Source organism: Anser cygnoides, chromosome 8, assembly GCF_040182565.1.
Source record: "Anser cygnoides isolate HZ-2024a breed goose chromosome 8, Taihu_goose_T2T_genome, whole genome shotgun sequence".
Classification (NCBI taxonomy): Eukaryota; Metazoa; Chordata; class Aves; order Anseriformes; family Anatidae; genus Anser; species Anser cygnoides.
Genome location: NC_089880.1, coordinates 24,513,056 through 24,533,436, shown reverse-complemented (window position 1 = coordinate 24,533,436; position 20,381 = coordinate 24,513,056). Strand labels below are relative to the sequence as shown.

The window sequence follows — 20,381 nt, the reverse complement described above, 5'->3', positions numbered from 1 at the left end:
AAAATGCTTTCCTTCACATCTCTCTCTACAGGTGCTCTCAGCTTCATCGCAATACAGGAAGAGGCATCTATAAAACTTGCCCCTGTTCTGAGCAGTTTGCTTCGTTTCACTTGAAACTGGAAGAGGCTCCATCTCCTATGGGGAAATATCATGAGGGCCCTCCGGGGTTTGGCTATCCCATTTCTTTTCATTTGAAGTCTAAACCACTTGGGCAGCTTTGCAAGCCATCATCCTGCTATTCATGCCAAAAAAAGCTACGGTAGCATCCAATTTCCCCATGCAGTCTCATCGCAGAAAACCAGCAGTGATCTCTGTTCTAGCAACTTGAATACAGCCCTGGGGCTTGGGCTGAAAATGCAGAACAGTCTGTCTGATCCTGAACCCGGTGAACAGTCCCAGCTCCCAGCCCCGTCTGCAAGCAGAAAGTTGTCCATGTTACTTCTCCCTCTCCCTGAGAACTCAGCTACATTCCTGCAACTGTTTCTGTCTGAATTCTAGGGCTGGCAAGAGTTATGGCCGTGTAAAATTAATTATTTACTAATATAACAGCCTGCAACTTTGGGGAAAAATAAATGGCATAATAAAGGAACCCCTCAGAATAGGGAAAAGATAGAGAGGAAAAGGGTAAGAAATTGTTTGCAAATATCCCATGTCCAGAATGGAGAGAGATGTCACTTAAATTCCTTTTTTTTTTCTTTTTCTTTTTTAATCATTGCCATTTTCCTCTTGCTATTTTCGGCAAATTTAATTTCTTAGCATTTTCATTCTCTGCTGCCCTGTTTTTCTTTCTCCTGTCTCGGGTGGAACTGAGCATTTGGGGGAGGGAAGGAGGCAGCTTTGAGTTCTTTGCTTTTTGTGTCCAGCTTTTCTCCTGTCTTGCTTTGTCCCAGACACCTGTGAGTCTTTCAGAACTGGAATCCTCTTTGGCATATAAATAAGGTCTGCAGTGGTCAGGAGCTGCAGTTATGAATTTATAAGGGAAGTGATCAGATTAATTGAGCAGCAGTGGGAGCGTTCAATTACACTGACTTTGAATTAATTACCCTTTGTCAGACCATGTCAGCACACTTCCCAATGCTGAAAGCAATGTTTGAGATCTGTGGAGCAGAGAGTCCTTTGCCTTAACAAATGGCAAATCCAAACGTGCCTCAAGACTAACAGTTTCTTCCCTGTCTTCTTCTGTCATTCAAGTATTTTAAGCCATTTTAGAAAATTTGCTTCTGATTCTAAAAAATTGGGTTGGGGAGGACTTTTAGGAAATCAAATGGCAACTTGTACTGGTCCTTTCAACACAGATATATCAGCTATCCCCAGTATAGACCAATGCAGTCATTTAAAAGTGATCCTGTTAGTATTTTCTTCCTGGGCTTTCTTTTCACACACAGTGTCCCAAAGGATGATCAATCTAGAGGGTCTCCAGGGAAGACAGTAAGCTGGCACTGAAGCTGCTCCAAGAAGACTTGTTCCATCTGTTCAGCCCGTGTCTCATGGCTTCCCTGGAGCACTTTGCAGGTCTGGAAGTAGCGTATGCTCTGTAGCTCAATTTGCCTGCTGGAAATCAGGGCTACTTGCCTTTCCCCCTCTGAGTGCAATGTAAAGATGTCATGAGAGGTCTGGGCTTTTGAGAGGAGAGCCTGAATGGAACATCTTCCAGTGTAAATATCTCTACCATGTTCTAAACATTATCCCTGGTAATCACATTCCTCCTCAGCCTTTGTATGTCCAGGTAAATACACTTGAGCTCTTTCGGTGGGAAAATCTCCTGATCCTGACTCCAGCCACATGTGCTGTACGTGCTAGCACCGGTGCTTTCCTGCTCCCCAGAAATGTTTCACCTGATTGTGTTAAGATTGCTCTGTTGTCTAGGTATTTGCAGCCACTACCTCGCTTCGGTATACCCAGTCCTTTCCTCTCCCCTGGGAACAGTAGATTGGAGGTCAAGTCTTTAGCACTTAGAGCAAAAATTCTAATTGCTCCCTAATGACATTCCTGCCTGCTGTTGCATTTCAGCCCTGTTACATTACTGAGGTTGTCATCATCCTGTTTCTGATGTTCTGGTCCTCTTCTGTTGATTATACTGAGCCATCACATAGATCTCACTGCCTGACTTCTCCTTCTGTCTTGGTCACCAAGTAAAAAACAATGTAGTTGCTTAATGGATTTGATGGTTGCCACTTTCTCCTCATTTGTTAGATCCTCTTCTATCAGTGCAACCGTGGCATAAAAATTTTTGGCCCCGTGCAAATCCCTCTGCTAGGAAGCTAGCGTGACTGAAGTTACTTTTTATCGGAGCTGTATAGCTAATCTCTTCACAAATATACGCAAAATCTACTTGGGCAGTGTTTCTGGGTGAAAGAACGAACGTGCCTGGGAACAAATGAGTGGGTGGTAGCCTGCCACATGAGCTGCGCTGTTTTCTCAGGCTCTGCAGCAGCTAAAGGACACACTTCCTAGATCTCCAGATTCAGGTTTTATCTTCCTAGTGCCATGTGACAATTAAAATAAGCAGATACCTGCAGTTTATAACGCTTCAAAATTACTCGATGCCTTTTGCTTTAGCACAGGAGCTATACGGCTGTAAGTAAAATCTTGTGTATGTGTTTCTCTTCTGTCTTCTTCCCCATTTCTGAGTAATTTTTGGCATAGCCCAACTGATATCTAAATCCCACAAACCCTGTTTGTGAACCCTTCAGGTGACACCGTTTCTCTCCCTGCCCATGCTTCTTCTGGAGTTTAGGCAAGTGAAGGGATTGTCCCGTTCTGCTCTGTGTTGGTGCAGCCTCACCTCAAGCACTCTGGGCAGTTTTGGGCACCACAAAATAAAAATAAAAAAATCTATAAAACTATTAGAGAGCATCCAAAAGGAGGGCTATGAATATGGTGAAGGGTCTAAAGGGGAAGACGTATGGCGAGCAGCTTGAGGTCCCTTGGTTTGTTCAGCCCCGAGCAGGCCGAGGGGAGGCCTCATGGCGGCCTGCAGCTCCCTCACGAGGGGAGCGGAGGGGCAGGCGCTGAGCTCTGCTCTCTGGGGACAGCGACAGGACCCGAGGGAACGGCATGGAGCTGGGACAGGGGAGGGTCAGGCTGGGGGTTAGGGAAAGGCTCTGCACCCAGAGGGTGGTCGGGCACTGGGACAGGCTCCCCAGGGCAGTGGGCACAGCACCCAGCCTGCTGGAGTTGAAGAAGCATTTGGACAACGCTCTCAGACAGATGGTCTGATTTTTGGGCATGCTGTATGGAGCCAGGAGTTGGACGTGATGATCCTCGTGGCTCCCTTCCAACTCAGGATATTTTATGCTTCTCTTCTCTGCAGTCCAGTCTGCCTGTGGACTCCTCTAGCGAAGGACTTTGTACCATCTTCTTGAGGTTTCTCCAAGATACCAACTCTCTTTTACCTCACATTCAGGTGAAATCTCTCACCAGAGGCTGTGTCCTTAGTCACTTCCCTCTGCTATTAAGATTCAGATACTGTTTTTCCCACTCCTATGCAGTTCCCCAGAAATATGGGGTCCTCAAGATTTTGCCTGTGGCCAACTTTGTGTCTGAATCAAGCGCTTCCCTTTTGCTTTTCAGGTTAAGTGAAAACAGAAACCAGACAATCCTGACTTTCCCATCAGGGTTTTGTTCCAGTATGTTTTGTTAAAGGAACAAACAAGCTGCCATATATCAACTCCTCTTGCCATTGGCATATGCAAGGCAACTCACTCCTCTCTCATGGGCTGTTAAGCTCTTCTGAATTACATGGTATTTATTGCGCGATAAGAACACACACACAACCTGTTACTGGGGATCCTCATGGTGAGTTATTTGCATGCTTAAAGCCTGTGGCTGAATGTGGAAGTTCTCCAACACCACCAGTTATTCACAAGCTGCACATAAACAGATCCCTTAAATTACGGCTTTGGAAATACTCCCTGATTGAGCTTCTTCATTATCAGTTCCAAATTGCAACAATACAGTACAGTATCTGGATTATGAATGCCAGATTCTGGCTGCTTTTGTGCTGCCTTTCCACCTTGCCTAAGTTCCTTAAATGGGCTTAATTCTACAATTGAGCTTCAAGGAATGCTGCCAAACTTTCCCAATAGCACCAAAGCCAATAAACTTCACTTTCTTCCCCACTCCTTTTGTAGCTTTTTTTTTTCTTGTCATGTATTTTTTTTTCTTCTGTTGAATAATTCAGCTAATAGGCTGGCGCTTGAGTGCTTTAGAGCTGTGTTCCCTAATGAGGGAAGTAGCTTGCCAACTTTTTATCTTTCCAGTCATTTGACTGCAAACCCAACATCGTTAACAAATCACCATGGAATAGCTGTGGAAATACAGAACAAAATGTTGTTGTCTTAGCTTAAGTGGGCAAGGAATTAAAAGTAAACAGAATGAAAGAAACCCAAGCCCTGCACAGGAAAATATGGAAGTGAAATGTGTATTGAAGGAAAGGATGATAATAGAAATCTTTCTAACCTCACTTTATTTCTTGCAATATCTGCAAACAGAAAAAGGTATATGGGAGAAAGAACGTTAACTCTCCCAAGAGACAGCTGCATTAATTCAGAAGAGAGGTGTAGGTGTGTCTGTTGACAGCTCTGCTTCTTTCGATGTTTATGTGAATAAAGGTTTCTGTATAGTGTTTTTTTCTTTGTTAACTTCATTTTTTTTAAAATCTGAATGTTTTACAGTCCATATGATACAGACAGGATTTGAAAAGTCAGTGTGATGCCTTTTTGCACATTGCTTAATCCCCTTTAAAATTGCATTAAGATCATATTGTGTTTGTTCAGATCAAGATTCCCACTGACATGTTTCAGATGAATGTTTAGTCCTTGGCCCTTCTTGCATTTTTTTCTTTCCTGGATCCCTGTCTCTTCTTACTAGAGCAGAGATCAGCAGCTCTTGGTGCCTGAATGGTCCCACCGGGTCTCCAGGCAGGTGAGGACATGTTCAAGATCTCATCTCCTTTGCAGTATGTCAGTGTTCTCATCTTGGGAATCAGACAGAAATGCAAGCTGGGTGAGAAGAAGGAACCTAGCTAAAATAATGTGTCCCCATATGCACACAGTAAGGGTCGTTAGATCATGTTCAGGGTCCACTTTACATTAGCATAAATGATGCTCTGGGAGCAGGTCCATAAACTCAGGATGAATCTCCTTTTGGTGGTAGATGCTAAATATGTAGCTGAAGTACTGCCAAAGAGTAGTACGTGAACATCGTGTCGGCAGCAAATGCTCTTTGCATTTATGTCAGATAAGTGCTAAAAGCTCTTATCACACTATGCAGAAGTGAAAATGTTAGCACAGTGTCCTATTACATGCAGAGAGCATAGGAGCCAGCAAAGCACAAACAGACATAAAGGCTTGGGAATAGACTATTTCCCCCCCAACAAAGAGAGATACCTACAAAGATGCTGGTCAGGATGTCCAACAGACTTCTACCTCTTAGGAATATGATGGCGAATTCCTTTCAGAACTGGCTGGATATCAAATAGTGTCTAGTTCTTAACATGTGTGCCTAAGGAATTGCTACTTTCTTGTTAAGCAGCAGTTTAGTTGTAGGGAGAGTGCAAACAATGTCAACATCTCAGGTTTTGAAGCAAAGATGTTCATAATGAGAACAGTCAAAATATGAGAAAATAAATAGAGTTTTTCACCCAGAGATATCAATGCCATTCACATTTCAGGGATGAGGAAACAGAGACTTGGGAAGCTTGCCCAAGACCAGGGCTCTCATCTTGAATCCCTGCCCAGTGAAATTCTGCAGCTGAACTAAAATTACGCTGAGTTCTGCATGAGTTTAACATCGCTATCTTAACTGTGTGACATCATTTTCTATAACACAGGGAAGATGATCATCTTCAGTCTTGGAGGCCAAATTCTCAGCAGCAGATGTGAGATGGGATGCTTAATGCCCTAGGAAGTCATATCTCAAATATACTGACTTTAAAATGTGCATCTAAAAGCCTCACATACGGGAAGGGTCCCTGTTGTGCTAGATGCTGTACAAAGACAGCTCCAAGAGATTGTCCTGATCCCAGAAAGTGTGTTTTCTGATTTCTTTCCTGTTTTCCCTGTGTCGCCTGCATTTCCACAAAGCACAGAGAGCTGAACTGAATGGCAGATCTGGGCAAAATCTGGCAGTTCTGAATTGAGCTAAACTGGTTTAATTGGAAACTAAAATCCCACTCATCTGGCCTGTAATTGCTATTAAAGGATCCTTTGAAGATGGATGTTTAGGGAGCTACACCAAATTAGAGCAGTTAAAGATCTGACTTAGTGTTTGTAGTCAAAGCCTGGGGAAGTGCCGTTGAGATGAACAAAAATGATGATGGTAGAAAAGACAAAATGAATGATTGAGATATCTCATGGAGCGTTGCTCAAAATGGGTCCTCAGGGAATGCTGATTTGCAACTGTTGCTTCTGAAAGGCGGATCCCCTTTTGTTTGCACAGAAATATCACTGAACACCCTCTTTCTGCCTCTTGCTTGTTTATAATCTATCTTCTGTTTCCTATCAGTCTTGCTTGTTTCTTGGTCCATCCTTCATCTACTGGTGGCAGGAGCTAAAATACCCTTCTGCTTTGCATAGCAGGGATGTGTGTGTGATACGAAGCCAGATGGCTGCTGAGATGAGCAATTGAGAGTGTCTGCACGTTATTAATTGCAGCTGCTGTTTTTGCAGTTGGAGGTGATGGTAAGGATCCCAGCAGCAGCTGGAAACATATGGACAAAGGGATTTGGGGTGGTGGCATGTGATTAATATCCACTGGGTTGGGGTTTGTGTCTCCTGCCAGACAGTGGGATCATAGGAATGGGTTTATTTGAGCCTGCACTAAAAGGTGGTGGTCAGGAGCATATTTTGACGCACCAGTGTGATCCCTTTGTGCTTGGTTGGAGCTGAATTCATTTTCATTGTTTCTTGCTCTTCCTCCTTTGTTTTCCTCTTACAGCTGCATTGCATTACTAAAAATACTTAAAAACATATCATTTACTGAGCTGCTTCCTCTGCTTGTTCTGTTCCGGGCACAAACATCCATCTCTCTCTGAATACCTATCTCATCTGCCTAAATTAAGTCACTGCTTCAAAGCAGAACTTCACCTTTAGGGAACAGCTTCTGTAATTCTAGCTTGTCTCCTCCTGTGCTAATGAGAGATCTGGCACTCCAGTTGAGGGCCTAGTTTGGTAATCGCTGAAGGGAAGGGTTGCTAATCCCATCATCCCCTAAATTGGAGGTTGGAGCACCTTGGCTTCTTTTTGAGAATTAAAAGGGCTGTTTTGGGTCAGGCTAAATCTTGTCTGACTCTGCAGCCTGTTTCTGTCAGCCAGAAGGAGATGCAGAAGAAAAATAAGTAATTAGTATACTTTCCCAGCCTGTAACCCCCAGCCTCCAGCAATCAGCAGCTTAGGGACTTCATGAACTGGAGGCGTGTCATGCAGTCAGCAGAAGGCAGAGATGCATCCTTTTGTAAAGCTTAAGTAAGGCTTGATATTCCTTGCTTTCTTCCTGATTTACTCATGACACAATACTCCTACAGCCTCATGGCTCAGGAGGTGGGCTAAACTTTAGATGAAGTTGTTCTTGATTCAAGATGTTTCATGGTCTTTTTCTGTAGGTGATGAGTTTTGCTGCATGGTGTCTCCTGAAGATGCTAGTTTGCAAGCTCTCTTCTGAATTTTCCTTCTGGAAAGCAGCAGTACCAGAATTTGGTGTTCTGGCTGTGACCTCTGCATGGAAAATACGGGTCTCCTAGTAGAAGGAACTAGAAATAAACCCCCCCGAAATGAATCCCTGTAAAAGAACCCTTTGAAGAAGCGAAGTTGACATAAAACAATTCAGCTCTGTTGATGACGCCGTGAAAACTGTCCCGCTTCGGAGCCAGAGAGGGTCTGGCTTGTTACATTTGGAAGCCTGTGGTGATGACAGTGGCCTAAGGCGGGAAGCTGACCGGTGACCATGCAGGTAGTTGAATCCCTTGGGAACGTTTGAGATTTTCCATCTGTCCATATCTGACATTAAGGAATATCTGCCACACCAGCTCTGTCTGTGAGGGTTTTTGTGCCTTAGGCCGTGCACACCTCTCTGCTCAGAGCCTCAGGCTTTTTGATATCTGCAGTTCAAGGGTTTTCAAATGGGGAGGGCAGTGGGGTGTCCTGATTTTGGCCTGTTTGCACTTTCTTTTCGGCTTCCTGCCCTGAGGATGGGAAGCAGTGGTTGCCAGCCACGTGGTAAACTGAGAAAGGGAGATCTCGTGCGTTTCTTTTCCTGAGGTATGTGACTTTGATACGGTGATGTTACTGTGTCAAGAACATGTTGTTGCCTGATCTATGGTTTTTATGATGTTATCAAGGCTTTTGTATTTGGCCACAATTTTTGTATCTCCCTGTACTTCTCCTCCAGAAAAGCCTCCTTCAGCTCTCAGGGGAAGGAGAATGAGGTGACTTGCAGTTTGGGATGGGATAAAGTCTTCCTCCAAATGCAAGGTATAGAAGCTATACACTTTCCCTTCCCATAGGACAGTGATAGGTGAGTAAAACCCAACAAGATGACTCAGTTGCACTCAGCTTGATGGTTGTGCACAGAGGTCTCTATATTCTTTGTATGTCTGAAATCAAGTCCAACTTGATTCTACTTCTTTAAAAAATATATTCCCACATAAAAACAATTTATTTTTTTCACACATTTAGCCACAGCCACGTATGCAATTACGTATATTTGCTGTGCATGTGTTCGCACATACAATTGCTCTAATTCTGAGCATGGCTATTTCCTATCTGATGTGATCTGACTACAGCAAAAATTAAAATAAAGATTAGATTAGTTGCCATGGTAACAGCTACCCCTGCCTCATATGACGCACAGATTCTGTGAAGCGAAGGAGCACATATCAATTTACACTCTTAATTTTTGGGGACATGCAGGGTTCAGCTCTTCCCAGGAGGTCCTCTGATGACACCAAGTGATATCTCAGTTTCCATTCAGCAGGCTTATCCTCTTCGACTTTCTTAATTCACAAGAGCTTCAGAGCTGTTGCCACCATCTCTTGGTAGAAGCAATCTCATCTTCATTTTAGTTTCTTTCTTAAGCAAATGAGCTGAAAGACAATGAAAAAAGTCTGGTATGGGGGATAAGGAGGCTGTGAGAGACGCACTAGTTAAACATGCAAAAGAGAGTAACTGTCAGATTTGCTGGGCTGTCTTGGTTCATTTGTTTTCATGATGTACGTCAAGGTTTTAAATGTTTCCGCCTTGTATTGAAGAAAAGGAAACAGTCTCGAGTAGCTGTAGTCAATCTAGTGGTGTCTTGTGGTGTAAGATCTCACTCGTTACATCTCCCAGCTATCAGATCTTTTAAGGTGTAGGATGAGACAAATTATCAGGTCTGCAGGAATAGAGCACATGAAGAGATAATACACTTGACTGCAGTTAATGATTACTACTACGTGTCTGTGTACATTACAGGGATAATACGTCTTTCTGATTCTTGCCCATTGGGCACACATCCATGTCATCTTGCAGACTGCCTCCTTGTTCCCTTCTCAGAATTTATTCCACAGCTATCACCAGTCTCAAAGTTGCATCTTACAGTACAACATCCCACATCATTTCTTATTCACCCCGTTCCCTGCCACTTTTTGTCTACTTCTCCCAAAGAAAGTCCCCAGCTCCAGAAGAACCTGCTTACCTTGAGTACATTGAATACCTAGCTAACTATAGACCGAAAAAAACATGGACTTTGGAAATGGAAAATAAGGTTAATCACCCTTTCCCTCTGTGTTTAACTTGTAAAAATTAATTTCTCTCCTCCACCCATGACAGAGAGATCTCCCTGCTGATCTGTGTAGCAGTTCATGAACTTGCCTGACAGCAAACCCCAGACCTCACAACTGGAAGCACAGCTCGGGGTTTCTTGCCTTCTTCTCCAGCAACGCGCACTTCAGTGCGTGCTTGTCCAGTTCAGGGAGCTTCAACCAGCCTGGAGCTTCTCACCAGCGTGGTTAGGACTGGATTCACTGGATCTAAATAGACTCTTTCTAAAGCTGGGACAAAGAGCCACAGGCTCTCATCAAACACCAAATCCTATGTCGTCTCGAGTTTCTCATGGCAAAACCATCAGAAAGAGCTTGCTTTGTGGCAGCGGCTTAATGTGCTGGAAGAGGACAAACATCCCAGCTCATGCTGGAAAGACACTGGTGTAGTGTGAGGCATCAGTGCTGTCACAGCTGTAAGAACAAATATATTATGACTGCTAATTATATTAATTAAAGTAGTGCTGTTGTTTATGTGAATGTTTATGGAGAGGAATACAGATTTTTTTCCCATTGTTTTACTCTCAGATAGAAGCTGGAGGTCTGCAAGGGGCTGAGTCTGCAATACGTGACCATGCATGCTGTGATTCCTGAAATATAACAATACATAATATATAAAAATATATTTTAAAAATGTATACACTGAAAGCTATATTCTTCTTTTTCAGACTGATTCCCTTCAGATTTTAACGTTTGAAATATGTTTGCTTTCTCTAGCATCCCTAACTTGAACCATGACAACAGACACGTGTCCTGGAAACTCTCTGTGCCTCATTTTACCTCCAGTTTCAAGAAAGGAAATAAAACAACTGTTTTTCCTGTGTCCTTGCTTTTTGTGGTACATCCCGTATTCAGGACCTTAGCTTTTGTACTCACATAGCCTATTGCTATGGGATTGTCACTATTCCAGCCTGACTGTAACAAATCAGCATCTGTACTAAAGATGTGCTCCTCTGTGTGGTTCTGGAAGAGTCTTGGACTGTGAAGAACCTCTCTAGCTCCAAGGATGAACAGGGCTGTTCACCGAGCTCGCTCAGTCCCTGCTTGGCTCTAACCCACATGCAGTTCCTGGGGAGCACTGCGATGCGTTTCCTGGCTCTCAGCTTTCTGGTACTTTCATAAAGCTCTCACTCTGCTGTTTTGTTCTCTTTTCCTCCTTTCCAGACTCTGGCACCCCAGTGCTAGCAGCCAACACGAGGCACCAGCTCTGAAGGGGCAAGGTCCTTCCTTCCGCAGAGCTCTTGCTGTGGCTGGGAGAGGGCAGCTGCTGGCAGCGTAAGTGGGAGGAACGGGCTGTCTCTCAACACAAGTGCTCTATTTCTGGTCCGTTAAGGACTCTGCAATAATGCGGAGTTCTGGATGTCTCCTTGTGGGGGCTGCAGGAAGCATTCATTGTCTTTCCTGCTCTATGGCTTGTGACCAAAGCAGCTATCGTGGGATGGCGACGGTAAGAAATGCAGGAGTACCTGTGCCGGCTTTTGTCTCGTATTAATGCAGTCTCCTTGGTTATGTTAGCAGTGAGCGTTCGCAGAAGAGTCCCAGTCTGGCCTTGCTAAACGTCCTCATTTTCTAACTAGATTCACTTGACAGTAGCCAAGTGTTGCCCTTCCTTCAGCAAGCTAATTTCTTCCTCTCTGCTTAGCAGCCTGCTTTTTCAAAAACTTGTGTAACCACAGCCGCCCTCCCAAATTGGCTATGACTCCCATAAGCAGTTACAGAGCCACATCCACTCCTGCTCTGAGCATCCTGAAACTTAAGGCAAAAGGGGTGGAACAAGTACAGGGGCTTTCTAGCAAGCCCTGAAATAAAATGCCTCTTTGTTAAAATGTCACTTGTAAAATTAGCAAAAACTGATGCAGAAAGGAAGATAGGTGTGCTCTGTGTGGGACAGCAATGCTCCTGTTTGCCTCTTCAGCACCTGACCTTGGCATCATTGCTGCATCTTTGTCCCATTAGATTAAGAAAACCTGTCCAGCTCCCTTCCATCTTGTGAGTTAAGGAAGAGTGGAAATAATAGATTTTAGAACTGGAGAGGGCTTTGAGAAGAGTGTCCTGCTGCCCCAAAGTGAGCTTTGTACATTAATAGGATCGGTGCATGCATTTTTATAAGTTGTTAGATACAATAACTGCATTTTGTCTTTACAAGCTATAGATTGAGATAAATCTATGCTCTTTTGGTATATGTTTCACTACAGATGTTATCAGCATGATCTGGATGAGGGAGACTGGTGGAAAAAAGAGCAATTCAGTCCTCAGCCCTACAACAATATTGTGGTGTGATCCCAAACACACCACTTCATCTCAACATGCTCCAAATCCCTTCTGTAAAAGGGGGCCAGAAGGATTTCTCTTGTGGCACATCCCAGTGGCCTGCCAGCATCCTTTGTCTGGGCTCGATCCTGCTGTGAAGAGCTGATGCATTTGTGCTGAGCACAGTGGGACCCCAGTTGTTCCCACCGCAGTGGGTCTGCAAGCCCTAAATGTGGGATGCAGACATTCACAATGCTCTTACGAAGCAAAGGAGCAGGTGGCAAAAGATTTTAGTTATCCTACATGTTATTTTACCCTGCCCATTGCTATGTTTCCTACAGCAGTAGTGGTTTGCAGTGTCTGGAGGACAGTGCAGGCCTAATCTGGCCTGGTTTGAACAGCATTCAGCTTTCCCTTTTTTTGGTGCTCTTCAGTGGCCCAAAGATTTGAGTCTCTCCATCTTTCCACCTGATACTTTTCCAAGCAAATGTAATCTAATGCTTACAGTGGGCTTTCTCAGGCACAATGTGTTGTGCTTCCTTCCTAGTACAAGCTGTCTCTGTTGGCTCTGAACTGCAATAACAACCATCTTTAATCATCTCTCTCATTCAGCACATAATAGGCAGCTTAACCACAGAAGATGAACTTGAGAATTTTCCTAGCCCACGTCTGGTATGATCCCAGGCTGGTTTCTATTTCCTATCCCTTTGTAATAATTAGTTGGTGGTGAAACCCGAGGAGAAGTTGTCTGGCCTCACAGAGCTGATGTTTGCTTCCTCTGACAGATGAAAACAGGAGGAGAGTGGGTGAAAAACACCGGGTCACACTGCTCTCACAAGACTTACAGAGAGAAACAGCAGCTAATATTCATCCTGAAATAATCACTTGGAAAGTCTGAGCTTCCCGGCGGGGATGTATCAGCTATAATCCTGGGAAGAGTTCCTGTCTATTAATCAGTGACCAAACGGTCCAGCGCAGCAGGTGATGATTATCCACTTCCATCATCTTCTGCTTTCTAGTGCCAGGTCTTCCCCAAAAAATATCACGAAGCCTTCCTCACCCAAGTGGTATATTTTCCCAGACAGACTTGCTTTGCTCTTGCAGCCCAGAAGATATGGGACGGTGGTGACTACATGTGGAGTGGAGGAAGGAGACCCGTGCTGGGTTAAAGAAGGCTGTGTGTGTGAAGGCTGTTGGTGTAAAGGCCTTGCATGTGGGCCACGTGTTTCCTTTCCCGCTTTGTTTTCTGTGGGTACACCTCTGGGTGAGCTGAACAGCGTGGTGTTTGACAGAAATTGCTTCTGGAACTGGTGTTTGTCCCCGGCCGGACCCAGAAGACCTGCGTAAGTGCCTCACGCAGCAGGGCTGGGTACATTAACTCGGCGGGCGATGGGGCCCTGCAGTGCTGGCACCACAGGGCTCTGCTCCAAACAGAAGCAAAAAGAGCCACAGAGAGCATTTTGAGAAGGGTCTAAAATACAGCATGCCTGGCAGTAATGCTACCTACCCAAGCAAATCTTGCAGAAAGCAAAGGAAGACAGGAGAAAGTTGGATCTTGGGGTGATTTTGCAAACTGAAGACATCCTCATGTGCTTCCCCGCTGAATGAATTGCCCCCAGGTGTTTAACTCCTAACATTTCTGGGTGTCCACAGCTGCTCTGCAGGGCAAATAAGGCTTTAGCTGGTGTTAGAAGCTGATACCTCGTTCTGGATTCCTCTCCTAAATGAACTGAAAGCTGTTCTGCTCTATGTCTTGCCACTTTCCTTCTGTAACAAAACATCTAAGCAGGCAAATATCCTTTGTAATTTATGTTTGGGAATTGTAGGTGTCCTTAAGTATGTAAACAGGCTAAAAAAATCCATTTTTTCTGCAGGATGTAGTTGTGTTTTTGTGTGAGCTAGGTGCTGTCAGGCCAGCTGCTCTGGGATGTCAGCGCATTTTGCAGTCACTCCATTTTTTTTAGTAGCTGCAGCAGGCTTTGGGGATCCATGACTCTGGCCTGGCACACCGCACAGGCCCCAGGCTCTGTGGGATCTCTGTAGTGGCTCCAAGGCCTCTGCTGGGAGCTCAGCCCTGCTTAATCCATATTGCAGCAGGCTATGGGACCGGGTGCTAGTCCCTGGTCAATCTAGGAGCAACAGATCTGCCACGCTGCAAACACAGCAGAGAGAGTGCCACAGCTCCCTGCCTCAAAATGTGGACTCTCCAGTGTGGGTTGGTCTTTCTGGCTTCCTTCATGAGTTCCCAGTATGATCTATGCCTGTATTATTCCTGAGGTCTTTCATACATAGATATATACATAGGTGTGCATAATGTCCTCATTACGCTGTGATTTTTTTTCTTTTAATGCTGTTGTTGTAAGGAGCTTAAAGTGTTACAGGACAGAAGCAGGACACAATTTATGTTTAGTATTTTCTCAGTGAAATCAGCAGCTTTCCTGGCTGCGTCCCCAGTCTTGATGTTGATATGTTTCTCTCTGCTCCGGGATAAAAGCAGCACCTGCATAATAACCAGCTCTGAGATGGTATCTTCTGGGCAGCTCGTTTAACAAATTATAGGTTGAGCAAATTAAAAGCAAATGGGAAAGGAACAATAACAAGCAGAAGATGTGTTTGCTGGCACTTTCACTAAGAGGTCAGGGCATTTAATTCTTGAGTAGCTCTATAAGAAGCTGCCAACTATTTTTCTCCATCCTTTACATTGACTTTCTTTCCATCATTTTGGCTGGATGCCTCGCAGGGCTGGATGCAGCTGTGGCGTTGGCAGGCACCTGGTGCACCGTGAGGAGGAGGCTCAGAGCATCACCTCTGCTACTCCCCACCACAAACCAGCACAGCAAACCTGACCCTGGCAATTCCCTCTCCCTTGGGATGACCAGAAACCAATTGCTCTGATAACTTACTTGCATAGCTCGAAGTCCTACAGAGATTTCTGACACCCTAAAAGACCCTTATCTTCCCCAGTTTTCCCCTCCTGCCTGCTGTGGAGAACAGGGAGAGCTTCCAGTCCACCCCAGATCCTGTCTTCTGTAACTGAGCCTCAGCATTGAGAGAATAAAACTTTGCAGCAGACCCATCAATTCCTGTGTAATGTTTCCTCTGAATCCTCCTGGATTATACAGCAGGTTTTATTAATGCTTTCTAACAAAAATGTCACTTGTGATATAACTAGATAGCCAAGCACTATCTGGAGGAATTTAATTGCATTAATTTTTTTATTTTTATTTCTCCCGCAGACAAGTCCTGCTTTCTTCTGCTACTCCCTCCTGACACAAACGCTTCTGCTGCTTGAGGATTAGAGACAGCTTTATGTTGCCTATAAAATGGGCTTGATGTCAGCTCAGTCCCTTGGCTGCCTTTTCTGTTTCTCTGGTCATTCAGATGACTGGAGACTTGGAGCAAGGTGCACAGCAGGAGAGTTTGTGGCTGAGCAGATGAGCTAAAGAGGCTCAAAATGTAATTAATTGTGTTTTGCGGAAGGGGTGAGCAAAGTGCAGAGAGGCTGTGTCATATGTAAGGTGCTACGTGACACCCAAACCATCAATAACACCTAACACGAGTTACTGAAGGTTGAAGAGCTCAGGGCTGGGGCAGCACAATCCAGCTCTGCTGGGTGATTCCTGGAGGAAACAAATGAATAAACTGGACATGAAAGACCAGGAAAGAGCACTCAGGCTGAGCCAAGGGGTGAACCGTTTCTTTAGTCGCAAGGATATTGCTGTTCCCAGAAGACAAATGGCCACACCTGAAATAGTCATGGATTTCCAGGCATTGATCCAGGTTGCTTGTGGATCTCAAGCCAGGAAAATAGGCTTGAATGGTTAAAAGGTATAAATTACTTTAAATTAATCATTGATTTAGTCCGCCTCCCCAGAAGCTGGATTCCATGTCATTGAATCAGGAATAAGTTCCCATTGCACACAGAACTGTAAGAGAAATGCTCGTATTCAGTATTTCTGCCTCTTGTTCTTTCTGTGAGGCATCTACCATTTCCCGCTGAGATGAGTAGGTGTTGTGCAGTCCCCGGCAGCGAGCAGAAAATCTCCAAGGGCAGTACAAATGCGTTTTCAACCCTCCCAGCATCAATTACACCCATTCAGAAAAGCAGAGGAGCCAACAGATTTCTCCCAGGTGCGATAGGGGTGGGGGGAGTGTTTCCCTCTGATCTGTACAAAATGGGGTTAAACGTGACAAACACCCAGCTGAGCCTGCCACCCTCCTGCACCCAGGGGTGCTGAGAGCAAAGGGACAGGGCTCACCCTGTAGCTGGTTTCAGCGGCGTTCCCTGGGAGGGAAATTCACTGCTGCGGCGTAAATTACAGGATCAGCTCCTCCTGGGTGAGCTGATGGTAAAAGCCTGGAGACAGAGAAGATGTGGGGCTTGTAAGGAGAAGAGAGAGGCTCTAGAGAAGATGCTCCAGCTGGCTGATGAGCTGTTTCACTGGTGTTGGCTTCTGCTGTAGCAGCCCGACAGCTGGGTAGGAGAGGGGGCGGGCTGCGGGCACTTACAGGAGGTACCCCCAATAATTTCATTATTTGGAGGAAATATCAGGAGAAAGATAACAGCAAGGTGATGCCTAGAAACCTTGCTAAGGGAGAGGTGATGGACACACTTAATTACTTAGCTGGTGACAGATGCAGCAAGTCATCAAGTCACTGCGTGTAATGGGTAGCAGTTGTGAGTGGGCTCCTTCCAGCATTGGCTGTGAAGGGAAAACACGTTAGCTGGAACCTCTCCCCGAGGTATTTAATGAGGTGTTCCTCATTAGCTGGATCTGGAGAGCTGGCTCCATGCACGCACTCAGCCTGCTCTGATTGTGCAGCAAACTGATGGACACAGCCCAGTTCCTAACTGGAAGGGGATGGGAACATGTGTGGTTAGCGGCTGCGGCTTAGCCGAGGGCTGCTGAGAGGTGATGCTGTCTGTTGGTCACACGTGAACAGCTTTCCCAGATCCCGAGAAGAGCTGAGAAATCCAGATCTGCAGGGAATGCAGGGATGCCTGTTAAGAAATGGGTTGCTTTGGTGGAGTTAAACTCCCTGCTGGCTGGGCAGAGGCTGCGTGGCCAGGCTGCAGTTAGCAGCAGTGTGAATGAGCAGTAAGTAGAAGCCCTGGTGCCCAATCCCTCTCTGTGAGGTGGGGAAAATCCAATTCTCATCTGACTAGACAGCAGGGGAAATGCTTCCATACCCCCTGCAACCACCTATCCTTTTAAAATTAAATAAATGAGCATACATGAGAACATGGTGGGGGGAACCTTGTGGTTAGAGGAGGCCATTTTCCTCCTTTCAAACCATCACAGAAATGCCAGTCCAAGTTCTCACCAGTTGGGATTGTTTGTCTTTCTCTTCCTTAATCGTGTTGTCTGCATCTCAGGCTTTTCAGAAAACAGCTTGTGAGTTCAGCCTGTATCCAGCATGCTGTGGCATCTTTGGGGCAGTCTCTCTCTTGCTGGGCCACAGAAAACTGTTGCAGCTCAGCCCTGGCTTTATTAGTCCTGCAGATCCTTGCCCAGCACCTTGCTGCGTTGCTCACCACCTCCCCCAGCCCCAGCAGTGCCAGCCAGGCTTCCTCTCCCTGCCTCTGCTGCCTGCCCTCAGCCCGAGCTGCTGCTCTGCTTACGGCACAGTTTGATCCTCCAGGTGTTGGATACACATGCTGTTTTTTCCTATTTTCTTATAAAAGAGGTGAATAATTCTAGACACTGCTTCTATTGCCTGAGGAATAGGCAAACCGTGACTCCTCGCACAGACAGGTTAAGTGTCCTTGCTCCTTTTTTACAAACGATTTAGTGAGGAAAACAGCAAAGCCCTTATCTTCTGCAGGCCGTTGAGGGATTGAGTGCTCAGCTGGCGGCTGTGGGTCCCCTGGGCAGTGGGGTGGGATGCTCACAGCAGCCTCATGGTTGTGTTGTGTCTCTGGTTGACACAACCCCCCCAAAATACCTCTCCCTGTGCCTCCCAGACTGTGGGGCAGCAAGAAGGGTAGGGGAGGCAGGTCATGATTGTCGTCTTGGGATGAGCCTCAGCTGATCTAGTCTCCGTGCCTCAGTTTCCTGCTCTGCCAAATGTGCACATTACCATCCCCCTTCTTCTCTACCTTCCTGCCTACTTCCTTGCGGTAACATCCATGATATATTACTATTAGATTATGTCAATGATATATTACTTGAAGCAATATCCATAATTTGAACCAATGTCCATAACATCTATTTGAGATAACGGCTGTGTGTTTAGGCAGCACCTCACAATATCAGTCGTTGATCCCTGTAGAAGGATAGAAGGAGTGTGGTGAAATATAAGCGACTCTTACAAAAAGCATATTGATGTGGTGGTGGATAGGGTGATGAAGAAGGGGTGTCCAGCTCTGCCCCAATCTGTGTTACCGGAGGGTCCATCAGGAAAATGTTCCTGTAAACCAACATCCCCTGTAATGACACTTGGGTTTTCTCAGCTCCACGAGTCTTCTTAAAAGACTATGTGAAATTTAATTAGAATTTCACATTATCATGGTGTTGATGACAGGTGAATCCTGTGCTTAATCTCTTACTTGGTCTTAATCAGCCTGCTGGGTGGAGGGGGAGTTAGAAGGGTCTTGATGATGGTTGGTTTTCCCTACATGTGCACTGTCTGTGTGTGGGATGGGGAAAGGGAAACAGCACAATTTCAGTGACTCTTAAAACTAATTAACATTAAAACCTGTCTACAAAAAAGATGCCTTTCTGTAGCTGCTGTCCTACCCAGTGAGTAATGCCTCCCCTTATCTGCTGGCAGAGCTACAGGCTGCTGGTGCTCCTCTAGGTGTTACTGCTCTGGGTTTGCCTACTCCCCCACCTGCTGACTTGGCATGTCCCTGCAGCGTTGTGTGCTCCAGAGGGGAGATGTGTCTCCTAATTCACTGATTTACGGATTGCATCCGTCTGTGGACAGTATGGCGAAGCAGAAGCATCTGTTGCGTGCTAATTTCTTAAAGGAAAACATTGGGTTGTGTGGAGGGCAAACACTGGTGACTGCTCTTGGCAGGAGATGAAACTTGCTTGTCTTGGGGTTCTTCACTTCTCCCTTCGATTACTGTAAATAAAACTTTGCAAAGATTGTGAGATTGCACTGCTGCTCTCTGCTGAGGGTCCTATCCAAACCTAATGGATTAATCACGTATGAACTACCAGAGTTTTCATGACACCTCACTATGATGGCATCTTTTCCTCCTTTGGATCATGCTCTTGAAGGCAGAGAGATGTCTATCGCAAACACCTAATCTCAAACCCATGAGGAGCAGTTGTTCTGTATAGACCAGTGGGTAGTTACAGGATCTGATGTGGGGTGTGTGCATGCCTACATGTGCCGTAAGCAAACACAGCACTTCTGATCTGTTGTGTCTGGGAGCTGGATGTGTCGGGACAGCAGATACTTTGAGGGAGGGGAGAGCCTCTTCTCTGTATCTGGTGGTGACACCGGGTTGGTGCTGTAGGAGCTGAGAGGCAGAAAGATTGAGTGTGTTATGAGACGGGCTCTGCGGCAGAGCTAATGGGTTGGAGTCAAGTGTTTTGACCAGATGCTTCCCCAGGCTCTGTGTAAGATAAAACTTGTGCAGACACCATGATGCTAGGAAATGTTTGACGTGATGACCTTATAATCACTTCATTTAAGGATGTGATTAATGATCTGTGCTTTGCCATGTTGTAACGTGATAGCCCATATGGAGTCTGCGGACATCTGCTCTCTACCAGAGGGTAAATATTCACGAGGCAGCATCCTACAGACCTTGTTCACAGCTCGCTGAAGTCACTGCAGCAGCTTTCATGAGGCGATGTGGGTTCTGCCTAAAGTACAAAAGGATCCAAATGGTCATTTTTTTAATGCACTCCGCTGTTAAGGAGGCAGGATACCCACTGAAAAGGTTTCTAGACTTTCACACAAGACAAATAAGGGCTCCCAACTGTGACCTTTAATTTTCACAGACGTCTTGTTTATTCTGCTGCTCTGAGGAGTTAAGGGCTCACCTTGTGAACCTTTCCGTTGTTGTACAGCAGATTGAGCTGTGAGGGACCCAAGAGTTTTTGCAAGCTAGAAGAACTTACAACAGATCATACCTGTGTCCAAGGTGTAAGACATTTTGAAGGGACATTAACTGCTTTTCAGCACCGGCTGTGTTTCCAGCTCTTAATCATCATCGTGTTGCTGTGGAAAGCCTCAGCCCTTGGTTGAAGAACATCGGGTGAAAAACAAGAGCAGTAGCGCCTTAAGCAGTGATGGACTGATCAAGGGCATGTCTTCTTCAGAGAGAAACACCATCTGGTGATAATGTTGAATCTGACATTCCTCAAAGCTAGAT

The 20,381-nt window shown here is 45.4% G+C and overlaps 1 long non-coding RNA gene across 1 annotated transcript; it reads left to right on the top strand.

Moving 5' to 3' along the window:
* Nucleotides 1-7,205: 7,205 nt before the first annotated feature.
* On the top strand, nt 7,206-12,442 carry LOC106033044 (uncharacterized). Its single transcript, XR_007161445.2, has 3 exons — nt 7,206-7,466; nt 7,604-7,950; nt 9,807-12,442. It is a non-coding gene; the product is annotated as an uncharacterized lncRNA (long non-coding RNA).
* The last annotated feature ends 7,939 nt before the right edge of the window (nt 12,443-20,381 follow it).